Source organism: Pangasianodon hypophthalmus, chromosome 10 (genome assembly GCF_027358585.1).
Source record: "Pangasianodon hypophthalmus isolate fPanHyp1 chromosome 10, fPanHyp1.pri, whole genome shotgun sequence".
NCBI lineage: Eukaryota > Metazoa > Chordata > Actinopteri > Siluriformes > Pangasiidae > Pangasianodon > Pangasianodon hypophthalmus.
In genome coordinates this window covers 22219631-22233537 of record NC_069719.1, presented here as the reverse complement: position 1 = coordinate 22233537, position 13907 = coordinate 22219631, and the positions used below count along the sequence as shown (strand labels likewise).

At 42.6% G+C, this 13907-nt stretch overlaps 1 protein-coding gene across 14 annotated transcripts in view; it reads left to right on the top strand.

The window, feature by feature from the left end:
• Positions 1–13907, top strand: part of mdga2a (MAM domain containing glycosylphosphatidylinositol anchor 2a) — a 308605-nt gene that overhangs the window by 126551 nt on the left and 168147 nt on the right. The gene's annotated exons all lie outside the window — the stretch shown is intronic.

Sequence of the window (13907 nt, the reverse complement as noted above, 5' to 3'; positions counted from 1 at the left end):
ACCCCCCCTTTCGCTTGGCGATGTTTGAGGCAATGACGTCAGCAAGCACTGGAAAACTAGATGCAAGGCAGACACACATACAAACAGCACCTCCATTACGGGCTAAGTACTGGTGTGGGGAATTAAATTATTTGGCGGTCTATGGGATACCTTTATGACACTTGTGATCCTATGATTATTGGGCTTTTGTCTCTTTCTTTTTTTTTTTTTTGTCTCTAGGGCGTTCTTTTTCTTTGGCCTCCTAAAAGAAAAGAGGAAAACGAGAAAAGAATCACAAAAGGAAGGAAGAAAAGTAACTCCTCATAATAACAATGGGGTTTCCCGATAATGATGTGAGTGTACTTCTATACACTAGTGTAAGTTGATGTAAGTGTGTCTAGGTTTATCTGATGTGGGATGCTCTACCTATCAGGAAGACAGGTGGATGTTCCTATGGTGGTTGGTTTAAATATACGTTAATGTGGTGTAGTGTATGGATAGTCTGAGCCGTGTCAGTCTGTCAGCTGGATAAGGTTGGAGTGTCTTATTCGCATGCATACTCAGCGCTGTGAGAGTAGTGCCGAGATGGGTTTCTTGAGAAGTGTGGCTGATCCTATGACTTTTCCAGCATTTTGTTTGGTTCTTGGGTTTGACACTGACATGGGGGTACCATTCTTTACTGGTTATGGGTTCTCTCCATTCTTCAAGTAGGAATCTGGCATTGTCATGACGATGGGTGTCTTCCAGTGCCAGGCTTGGATCTTGGGTAATCAAGACTGACCTAAGTGAGAGCCTCATGCAGTTCACATAAGGCAGTGTCCGTGTGCTTGAGGTGGAATATAAACAACACTGACTATGACAGAGGTAAATTCCTGAGGAAGGTAGAAAGGGCGACATTTGATGATCATCATTTGAAGCTCCAGATTGGGTGTGCAGGAGCGGGCGAGGGGAACAATGCTGGCCCTGTCGCACCAGCTTCTGTTCACCATTATACACACTCCACCTCCCCTTGACTTCCCTGACTCCATTGTTCTGTCCATGCGGTAAACCGAGAAGAACTCGGCTGGCTGGATGGCGTGATCCGGTACCGCTGGGTTCAGCCATGTTTCTGTGAAGCAGAGGAGGTTACAGTCCCGAATGTCTCTCTGGAATTTAACCCGGGCTCTGAGGTTGTCAAGCTTGTTTTCCAGAGACTGGACGTTGGCTAGCAGGATGCTAGGCAGGGGAGCGCAGTGTGCACGAGCCCTCAGCCTGTTCCTGACACCGGCTCGTTTTCCTCGGGGTCTCCGCCACGGGTCGCGTCCTTTGTTCTTCCTCAGGATCTCGGTCGGCCAGCTAGGATCTGGAGATAAAATTGTCAGAAGGTGGGTGGCTTGTAAACCAATAGAAATAACAATATTCTTATCATAGCTAATAATGTCCATGGTGATGAGTAAAAGTGATTAGGGTGTAATAATAAATAGTGAAAAATAAACAAAAACAAAGAGTGTGTAGTCGGAGCAGTTGTGACGGCAGCCAACCTCACCGGTGCCATCTTGGAGACGCAAGTTCATGTCGTCTTCAAATTCAGGTTCATTATGTGCCCCAAAGTAGGCTCGTCGGAACCGGTTGTAGTAGGCTAGAGGATTCTCCTGCTGACCCTGTTTGGCTTCTAGGGCAGCTAACAGTCCAGATTCGCACTCTGGGTCTGAAAACACTTTAATCAGGGCCCGATAGAGTAGCTGATAGTCCAACTTCATGTGGACAGGCTGTCGGTCTAGGAAGCTTCGAACCTCAGGACTGGACATTATTCTGAGCTGGCCTCGTTGAACCCACATTCAATTGTCCATCAAGTTAAACACCTTCAAACAATAACTCCCGGAACCACGAGGTGATTTTGAGAGTGTAACTTTATCACATGAATGGTGTGAAACTGAAAATACAAATACATACACTGATAAGTTGCATATTCTATAACAATTTTCTATATTGTGTATGAGCATAACCAGTGCTTATAGTGACTACTCAACTCAACCAATGAATTCACTATACTTTCAAAAATATGATATTAACTTTATAAAATAATATCACATGTGAAAGATGAGAAAATATGCACCATATTGGCAAGCATAAACATGCCATTCTAAATAACATCAAATATGCATCTTTAACTACACAAAATGGACTGAACACAATTATGAGTAATGACAAACAAGATGACTTACAGGGAATGCCTTATTAATAACTTTGAACGGAGGATGTCTTTGGATTAATGAATGCCCAAAACATGAACAGTCTCTGCTTCTGATTCAGGCTCTTTTTGATGACATCACTAATTGTATAGTCTTTTACTGATGAGGTCACTTTCTAATTTCTTGCTATACCTCATATGACCACAAGAGGTCGCTTGGCTAGATGATATTACACCTGGCAATGCCAGGACACTCCCCGCCTGGCATCTTTGAGATACCACACTTTATAATGAACCTTCAGATTGGGGACATTAGAAAGACTAGTTCTGAGATAGGCCTGTAGTAGATCTTTGTCATGCCTTGTTTAACGACCTTCACTTCAGCTTTCCTTATCATTCCATCTTCGCTGGGAACAGCTTTCACTATGATGCCCATAGGCCATTCATTTTGTTTGGCTTGTTTCTCTTTAAGAAGGATGACATCTCCCTCCTTGATGTCAAGTTCTTTTTGTGGCCATTTTTTACGACATTGCAGAGTGCTCAGATACTCTCTGCGCCATCTATACCAGAACTCATCAGCCAGCACTTGAACACGTTTCCACTGGCATTTCAACATATCTCCTGCGTTGATGTCACTGAGAGGAGAGGAACGTGTGCCTGTTTTCTGGGTTAACAGCATAGACGGCGTTAGAATGTAAGGGTTCTCAGGTTCAGAGGAGACAGGTATCAAAGGACGTGCGTTCATTATGGCTGTGACCTCAGCTAAGAGAGTAGTTAACACTTCGTGAGTAAGTCGCGCTCTACCAGCTTGCAACAACATACCATCCAAAATGCGACGTGCTACTCCAATCATGCACTCCCACACTCCACCCATGTGTGAAGAGTGGGGAGGATTGAAGATCCAAGTGCACTTCTGGTCTTGTAAGAACTCCTGCACACTGTCCTTTTCAGGAGCACTTATTCCCATTTCGTTACATGCACCAGTAAAATTGGTGCCACAATCCGATCGTAGTTGTTTGGCTGGACCACGCAGTGAAAAGAAGCGCCTCAGAGCATTAATAAAGCTCGAGGAACTCATTTCTTCCACTACTTCTATGTGAACTGCCCTTGTGCATAAGCATGTAAACAGCACTGCTCATCTCTTACTGTATGCATGACCTCCCCTTGTGCGCCTCGCTGTCACCTCCCATGGCCCGAACATATCCATTCCAACATATGAGAAAGGAGGGTCTACTTGGAGTCGTTCTGCTGGCAGATCGCTCATCTGCTGCTCCTTTACTTTCCCTCTAAGTCTCCTACAGGTAACACACTGATTAAGGACTTTACTGATGAGCCTCTTTCCTCCCACTATCCATAGACCACTAGCTCTCACTGCTCCCTCCGTAAAATACCTTCCCTGATGTTGGACCCTTTCATGGTAATGTCTTATGAGAAGGGTTGATATATGATCCTCTCCAGGAATGATGACAGGGTTTTTCTCTTTCACTTCAAACCCTGCACGGCGAAGCCGTCCACCAACTCAGAGTAGACCATCACTGTCAATGATGGGATTCAGCTTAATGAGTGAGCTTTGTTTGGAAATGTTGCGGTTTGCTTGGATGCACTTAAATTCCTCCGAATATACTTTCTGCTGCACACTTCTAATAATTTCTCTTTCTGCTCTTTCTAGAGAATCCACAGAAATACAGTTTTTGCAGATGTGCCAACCAGAACATCCTCCAACCTCTGTTGGGTGGGCGAAACAGTAAGCAATGACTGAGATGAGCTACAGCCTTGACAGTGGACTTCCATCTGGAAAAATGTTCCCATCGGTTTGAGCTCAGGTTATTTTTAGAAACACTCGTGGACAATATGTTCACCTCAGGGTGAATTTCTTTGTCATCATCTGGATGAACTAGTTCAAAACTGATTTGCTCCTCTGGAGCCCAAAACAGTTCACCATGAAGGAAAGGAGGACCTGTCAACCATGTGGTAGCGAGGAGCTTGGAAGCTGGAACAGAGCGTGAACCATGATCAGCTGGGTTTTCGTGTGATGGCACATAATGCCACTGCTCAGGTTTTGTAAACTGCTTAATTCTTTGCACTCTGTTAGTTACATAGATGTAGAATCATCGAGACTGGTTGTGAATATAACCCAAGACAACTTTGCTGTCAGTATAGAAGCTAATTGAATTGAATTCCATTTCTATTTCTTCATTTCACTCGGAACAGTAAGATCGGGCCGCGGGGCAAGTCTCGACTTCCCTAGCACAAACCCCACTTCTCTAAGCCCGTCTTTGGCAACAACTCAGAGATATGCTACCATAGAAATAGCTTTGACCGAAGCGTCTGAAAAGACACATAGATCCGCACACTGAGCCTCAGAGAGAGACATTGTTGAGTATGTGCGGGGTACACGAATATCAGTGAGATTGTGCAGAGAATTTTGCCAATCCATCCATCTTTTTTTGAAACACTCAGGGAGGCTTGAATCCCATTCACTGCCTTGCACCATCATCTCTCTAAGCAGTAGCCGTCCTTGTATAGTTATCAGTGCCAGGAAACCCAGAGGATCGAACAGACTGTTGACCATGGACAGCACCCCTCTTCGTGTATATGGTCTTTCCGTTTTTGGAATGTGAAATGTCAAGACATCTGTCATAATACTCAATTTTACTCCGAGACTTCGTTGATCGGGTAGATCGTCTACAAATAGATTAAGATTCTGAAGATCTTTGGCTCGAGCTTCCACTGGAAATGCATCCACCTCAGCTCTATTTGAGGCCACTTTGTGGAGCTTAAGGTTTGAGGCAGCTAACATTCTCTGTGTTTTTGTGAGGATGTCAGTGGCTTCCTCGACAGTCGGGAATGACTTCAGGGCATCGTCCATGTAAAAGTCTCTTTTGACAAGTGGTGCACATCTGTGCCGAATTCATCTTTTCCCTCTTGTGCCACTTTACGTAGCCCATAAATGGCCACTGCAGGTGAGGGGCTGTTTCCAAACACGTGAACCGTCATCCGGTAATCAACAACCTCTTTCGATGGATCATTGTCTTTATACCAGATGAAACGAAGAACATCTCTACAGTCCTCACGCACAAGGAAGCAGTGGAACATCTGCTGGATATCCGCTGTAATTGCTACTGGCTCCTTTTTAAATCTCAAAAGAACACCTAGCAGACTGTTGTTCATGTCTGGCCCAGTAAGTAGCACATCATTAAGTGAAACACCATTAAACTTGGCACTAGAGTCGAAAACCACACGTATCTGATTGTGTTTCTGAGTGTGGTACACTCCGAAGAAGGGCAAATACCAGTACTCTTTGCCTTCTTGCACTGGAGGAGCAAGCTCTGCGTGGTGACTGCCTAATATTTTCTGCATGAATTCCATGAAATGAGCTTTCATTTCTGGACATTTCCCAAGTGTGCGGCTCAGAGACTTGAACCTACTCATGGCATAGGACCGGTTATTAGGCAAACACTGCCATGGCTTTCGAAAGGGTAGTGGGGCTACCCAGCTGTTTGTAGAATCTTGGAAGAATTCATTCTCCATGGTCCTGAGAAACTTGATATCTTCTACAGAAGGTGCAAGTTTATTGTCATTCACGGACTGACAAAACACTATGGCCTATGTCTTCTTTGTCGGCCTCTCTCAGATTATATTGACTACTTCCAAGAGATAAGTACTGCAAAGGAGACATGTATTTTTCTTTGACTGACATGTAGCTTTCGCATGGGGGGAAATTACTTGGTCTGCCACTTTCAAGGATGTACGTTTTCATACTAGTGACCTGTGAAGGCTGATGAGCTTTCCCTAGACATACATCACTGATAATCACCCAGCCCAAGTCTAGCTTTTGTGCAAATGCTGCATCATGTGGCCCGGTGATCTGTCTGCGGACCTTGTGAACTCTTAACAAGTCTCTGCCAATCAGCAACAAGATTTCAGCATTTTCATCAAGTGATGGTATTTCATGAGCGATGGACTTAAGGTGACAGTGACACGCTGCTACTGCCGGGGTAGGGATCTCATCCTTATTGTCTGGAATCATATTACATTCCAGTAGAGGTGGTAATGAAAGACTCAAAGTACCATCAACAGGCTCTATTGTGTAACCAACAGCTCGTCTGCCAGCAGTTTCAGTTACTCCAGAACAAGTCTTGAGCGTAAAGGGAACTGTAGGTCCTTGTATGTTAAACATATCAAAGAACTCTGATCGTGCAAGCGACCTATTACTTTGGTCATCTAGCATGGCGTACATTCTTCTGTATTTGCTGGGATTACCATCTGGGTATACATTAACTAAACATATTTTTGAGCAAGATTTTCCTTTTAACCCCCCCGCCACATACCTCTGTGCATTTGAGTGAAACCTCAGTGTGAGATGTCTCTTCCTTCTCCCTGCCATGCTGTTCAAGGGGAAGAGAGGGTTTGGGAAGCCACGGTGCTTGGCCCGGATGAAGGGCTGAAGGGTGTTTGTCGCTTTGGCATTAGGAACACTGTACAACTGCCTTACAGTGTCGAGCTACATGCGTGTTTGATGCACAGCACTTGAAACAGATATTGTGTGCCCTCAGTATTCTTTTACGCTCATCAATCGCCATTTCTCTAAAGCCTCTGCACCTTTGTAGAAGGTGGGGTTTGCGGTGTACAGGGCATTGCTTATCTGGATCTTCAGCAGTGGGGGTAGACTTAGGGGTAGACTTTCTCTGCAAAGAAAATAAAGGGCGGAAAGGCAACTCTGTGTTCCTGCTTGTAGTGAGAGCCTTCCATCATCCACTTCTCTTGGAGCCCATACGGAGGCTTCTCTACTATAGGGTTCTCTCCCCTAGCCATTTCAAGATATGACAGCCCCGGCAGGTATCCTTCTTGCTTTGCAAATTCTATTTCAGAGAGCAAATCACTTAATTCCATAAGCCTTTGGTGTTCTTTGGGAGCAATTTTGGGAAATTTTTCCAGTTTTGCAAACAGAGCTCCCTCTATGGCTTCTGGTGACCCATACATTTCTTCTAGCCTCTTAAATCTAACCCCATAAGTGGGGTTCCTCACATTTACTGACTTAATACGGCGAGCATGCTGTGCTGAATCTGGACCTAGCCATTTAATTAGGAGATCCATCTCCTCCCCTGCTGTAAGATCCAATGCTTCAACGGTACTAAGGAATGATGATTTCCATGCTATATAATTGTCTCATCAAATCTTGTAAGGCCTGATGACACCAGTTGGCTTCTTGCCAAATATTTCGCCAAATCTGCTGAGGAGTTATCACCAGAACGGACTGGGAAATGATTGGTTGTGAGGGTATGCCAGCATAACTACGCACAGCATTACATGATGAGTGGTTGAAGGCATTAGGGTGATTGGCATATGTACTATCTATGGGAACAGTGGGCTTTAGACGAATCTGTGGTGATGACTTATTTTCTAACCCCTTATCTACAGATAAGTTAGGTGACTCTGCTTGTTGCATGCTAAGGTTATGCGCATGATTGTCTCTGGGTAAATGCATGCTCCCACTACTAGCACTGTGTTTACTCACATAGTCAAGAGTGCGTTGTCGTGTACTCTGCTCTGGGAGGAACTGAAGGCTGTGCTTACTTCCAGACTCTAAGTGTGCAGCTGCAGCCTCCATTACAACCGCTTTGGCTAGTGCAGCTTCTGCTTCTTTCTCTCTCTCTCCAATGCATTTAAAGTGGCTTCTAAGCGGGCCTTCTCAGTTTTGATTTCTATTTCTTTATTTGAAAATGAAGCTCGAGCCAAAGCAGCCTCAGCTTCCGCACATGCCTTAGCTGCCACCGTACTGACGTTTGAAATTGCGGAAGACCTAGTGGAGTGGTTTGACCTTGTTGAAGTCTTAGCTGAACAGGAGGTAACAGACCACACATCTAGCTCTGAATGCTCCATATTCATTGGCTGACTTTAAAGTCTCTGGTAGGTGTGATGAGCATGAGGTATCCACCTCAACTAAGGAAGACTGCGGCAGACTGCGCATACGCGGTTACTGCATAAGAGTCTCCTTGGACTTCCAGGTCCAACTGTTGTTATGGCAACCAAAGCAAACAGTAGTTCATTAACACACTGCTTGAGGCACACAGTTTAAGCACTTTTACATGAAATGTCGGCGCATTTCAACACTACGCAAATAGTAAACACCACCTGTAGCCCGCTTTAAGGCGTGGTGCTTAAAAACTCTGTTTGTTAAAGTGAGATAAAACTTTAAGAGGCAGATTCACTGCAACTAATACAATAACAATAATCCAATAATTGTAATCTCGGCGGATCTTAAATTTCCAAACCCGACAGGGTTTCTTCGCTGCTGGTCACACAAATTTATTCTAACTTTACTTGATCAAGTTTAAAACAAAACTTCACATTAAAAACACAGACACTAGTACAGTGTTACACTGAGAGACATCCTTCAAAACTACTCTGCAAGCAGACGCAAAAAGACAAGAATAAGTTTTCTATTCTAATGATTAACTCTGGGGAGTAAAATAGCTATTTGAATGGCATTGGAGCACGCAATGCATCAACTTAGCTATAACACAAGGTCTTTTAAGAAGAGATTGAGGAACACGCTCAACTCAATCTTTACAGTACTGTGAGGAGATTTCTTCGTCCTGACTGGGGCAATTTAATTACTGCAGTTTAACTATGACTGATATTCCTTGCTCGGAACACGGAGTCAGATAACTACCTGAATAACATTGTAACATCAATGTATCAATTTAGCTATAACATAAGGGCTTATAGGAAGTGATTGAGGAACATGCTCAATTCTATCCCTGCCATCCTGAGAGGAGATTTCTTCATCCTGAGAGGGGCAACTTTTAATTCTCATTTATTGCAGGTTAACACTAGGGAAGCAAACCGAGTTTTCCAGCTATTCACACATTAGCACATCAGACTCGTCTTTCATGTCTCTGATCTATTATCCACAATAATAGGAAAGATACACACCTATGACTTGGTCAGTGCTTACAATTTAGATTAAACTGCCTGTATTCTCCACCAAAATATGTAGGAAGTTAGCAGATCAGCTCAGAGGGGGAAATTTTGCAAAATTAATATTTGAATAGCTGATCAACTATTCATCCAGTGATAAGTTCAAATTAGTGTATTTATTAGATATAGATATTTTCCTCCGTGGCAGCCAGCAATAATATCTTAAATATAGTGAAAACACTATACTAAGAGCACAGTAACAAGATCGGCAGTTTAAGGCAGTAAATTATAAGCACAGAGACACAACACATTTGCCTTTAAAAATCAGACAAGACTTTATTAAACTATTCTAAGACACAGAAGACACCTTCTAAGACACCTTGGGTTTATCCTGTGGACCAGCCATCTGGTCTTGGCCAATGGCCTAAATCAATAGGTTTTACAGTGTTGCTCTTGGCTGAGAGGGTTCATCCTCTGGTCAGGGATGTTCTAATGTTTGCTCTGTTGTTCACAGGATAGCTGAGATTAGGCAGATGCAAGCATTAGCTTGGTTCCTCATGGGATCTTTCCATTCATGGGACCATTCCTGTAAGTGTGGGTCCATTGTTTTATGGTTCCTGTGGCAAACTGAGTGGAGTTCATTGGTAACATTTGGTCCAGGCGTCTGTGATTTTGTTGCTGCCTGTTCACTTAAAATCCTACAATCACCATTTTGAGTATTTTAAATTTCCACCCTTCTAAATTTCTACAGTAGAAATAGTTGAAAGTCATGTCATGAGTACTGTGGTATCCAAACTTTATAAATATATTACAGTTTGTCACAGCACTTGTTGTAGGGCTTGTTGGCCATGCAACTTGCATTTAATCATTAAGGTCACATGACAAGTACTTGTCCTAGGTACTCATTAAGCTGCTGTAACATGCAGGTTGGAGGTAAGACAGGATGCAATTGTGTGAGAGAAGTGTTTATTTTCTTGAGGGAGTCCAAATATTATTGTGGTAAAGTTCAAAGCATAGATCAAATCACCAGCAGACAGGGTAATGACAGGACAATCCATAATCATAAGCCAAACAAACAGTAAGAGATGAAAAACTGAGAAATCAAGCCAGAAAGAGTAACTGCGGAGCTAGGACAACACCGAAACATGGAAGATCGGGAAAAAACCCTCAGACTTAATGACATACAATACATGATAAGACTTCACCAAGGAACTAGGACATACAAGGATATATGTAGGCAAACTCATCAGAAACTAATACAAAACAGGTGAAAACAATCAACATGCAATAGGACAATAAACCAATGCCAGAGTAAGGGGTGGAGACAGGACTCAGAGCAAAACAAAATGCACATGGACAGTGATAAAAACAAAACAGAAACACAGAATCACTGATTTGTGCTGGAAGCCACCCAGCATGTGCCAAAAACCATAGCATGCACTGAAAATGGAATTACATGACAGTTGCCAAAAACACCCTGAAATGTTGCTTCTCTGACAAGTACTTTTAATTGTGGCTTTTATTTTATAGTTCTGTGTTTTGATCTTGGCCAGTACTTTCTTTTTGTTTTGGTTCTGGCTGGAGATGATCGAAAATAATTCTTGGAATGTCTTTATACTGAAGAACCAACATGTCAATTTGGATGGGTTATATATTGAATGACACAGGCACAACACAGGAAGTGACAGATACTGGTTTGTAAGCTCCTTCAAATTAGCATAGGAAGGAATGCCAGGGGTCACTTTCAATAGTGGGAAAGATCATCACATTTCACTAGACAGTAAGGTGCTGTCCTGCCACTGCCTGTCTATGCCACTTAGACACTGCCTAAGATAACCAGCAGGATAGCCAAGGCTGTAGATGACATGACTGAACAAGAGAGTGTACAGTAATGGGCAGGTGACAGAACAACGAACTGCATGTCTACCAGGCCTGTGTCCTGTGTACACTCCTCTACAGCAGCAAAGCCTGGACAAACAATGCTAGTCATGAAAAAAGACTGAACACCTTTCATCGCTGCTGTCTCAGGAGGATACTCTAGATACTATGGCAGGACAGAGTGACCAACACAGAAGTCCTACACCATGCAGGCATCCCCAGCATGTTCGCCATTCTCAGATAGAGGTGGCTCAGGTGGCTAGGTCATGTTAAAAAAAGCCTTGCTTTATGGTGAGCTTGCCAAGGGTGCAAGACCACACCTTCAAAGTTGTCTGCAAGAAAGACAGGAATCTTGATGTAATTGACTTACACTCCTGGGACAGCATGGCGGAAGACAGGGATGCCTGGAGGCTTGATATATCCTTCATCTGCAAATACAGCGATAAAGACTGTCAGTCTATCTAGAGTGGGTCTCATCAGCCACCCTAGGAAGTGCTCCACCAGGAGTTTCATGAACACGCTACACCATCTTCCCCGGAGATAGACAGATGCCAGCTACTAATTGGAAAACAGTTCCATTAGAAATCAGGTGACTTCAAACACTGATAGATCCCTGACTGGAAGTCTTATGATAAGGTTGTGGGCTGAGGATCATGTAGGCTGTAGGCTACAAATTCGGTTGTTGCAGACACAGATGTGACACAGAATATAACATATAGTTCAAGGATCTTAAGGGCTGTAAAAATTTGTTACAGTTTTGGTGTGATTGCTTTTGCAGCTCTAAGGCACTGTCATTTTTCTGAGAGCGCTCTGCTATTCATTGAGACATATTGTGTTAGTGCATCATAATTTAGTACATACTACAGTAATATTTAATGCATATACATTTGCATGACAATATATAGTATAAAGGTGGTAGAGTTAGTACATTTCACAGTTTTTGTTGAAATTTTGATATTTTCTAATATATATATATACACTATATATACCTGTACACCTGCACATTCATGCAGTTATCTAATCAGCCAATCATGTGGCAACTGCACAATGCAAAAATCATGCAGATACAGGTCAAGAGCTTCAGGTAATGTTCACATCAAATATCAGAATAAAGAAAAAGTGTGATCTCTGTGACTTTGATTAAGGCACGGATGTTATTACCGGAAGGGCAGACTTTACATATAATGGTGTGAAAAACAAAGAAACATCCTGTGAGCAGAGGGTCTGCAGGCTGAAACAGCTTGTTGATGAGAGATCAGAAGAGAATGACCAGACTTGTTTTAGCTGACAGGAAGTTTATAATAACTCAAATAGGCACTCTTTACATCTCAGAATGCACAACCCATCACACCTTGAGGTGGATTGGCTACAACAGCAGAAGACCACATCAGGTCCCACTGCTGTCAGCCAAGAACAAGAATCTGAGGTTATCAATGGCTAAGTTTGCATGCACATCAAAGTCTGTTTAAGGTTTATATACAGGTTGCAGCTGTATTCTGAATATGGTGTTTATATGTGTATAGGCATTGGAATTTTCCTGTATACATGGTTGTTGTAAGTATGCCTGGGTTGCCATTCCTAAATACCTAGCATACAGCTAAGCATCTGTTAGCACCCACAATTCCTTGCAGACTGAGCATGAGCATATATTTCCTTTCACCTTTCACTGGATTTTCTGAATAAGGTGTTTACATGCAACAAATTTCCAATTAAAAAGGCATATTCCAGGGGTGGGAATCGGAATTTGGGGAATTGGAATATTGCCTTAATCTGAATCGGGCAGTCGTATTGCGGCATTTACACGACTCAATACTAATTCGAATATTGCCAAATTCTGATTAATATTGATGTGCATGTAAATGGACAGCTGAAGAATGGAAAAAGAATGGAAAAAAAGGTGATTTTTTTTCTTCCAATTCTATACCCATGGTAGCCTCAGATTTCTGTTCTTGGCTGACAGGAGTGGAAACCAGTGTGTTCTACTGCTATTGTAGCCCATCAACCTCAAGATTTGATGTTTTGTGCATGCCAAGATTCTTTTCACCACAGTTGTAAAGAGTGATTATTTGAGTTACTATATCCTTCCTGGCAGCTCGAAACAATCTGACCATTTTTCTCTGACCTCTCTTATCAACAAGACCTCTCTTATCAACAATTTCCACCCACAGAATTGATACTCACTCAATGTTTTTTGTTTTTTGTGTAAACTCCAGAGACTGTTGTGTGTGAAAATCCCATGGCATCAGCAGTTTATGAAATACTCAAACCAGTCCTTCTGGTACCAACATCCATGCCATGATCAGAGTCACAGAGATCACACTTTTCCTTCATTCTTATGTTTGATGTAAATGTTACCTGAAGTTTTTGACCTGTATCTTGCATTGCACTGCTGCCACATTGGCTGATTAGATATTGCATGAATGTGCAGGTGTACAGATGTTCCTAACAAAGTGGACGGTGAGTGTATATCAATGTTCATTCCATAAATGTCTCTGAGGCCCTCTAGTGGCTGGCTGCAATTTTTAAACCTGCCCGTTCCCATGTTAGTGAATGGGACAGATGGCAATCTTTTAGGTTACAGCTCCACAAATTATTTTCAGAATAGTGTTCAGACATTTTTACAAGTTCAGTTGAGCCTGATATCTCCCCCCATATGATATCTTAAAATAAATTCATTCTATAGGAGTTACTGATAAACAAAAAGGCATTTTTGAGGTGTTGTGAGGTGATTGACAGTTTTGTACATGTTAGCCGAGTGAACGCGCATATACATTTTTAAACCACAGACCTGAAGCTCTTGACAATTCTATAGCAAAGTCTGTTCTAATGTTACCTGTTCTAACAGACCCTCAGCAGGGAGTTCTTTGCAGTTTTTTAGAGTGGAGAATAAAAGAGCACTTATCCATTCAGATGAGTAGTTTACTACAGGTGTTAGATCTAGATGAATATCTTGGAG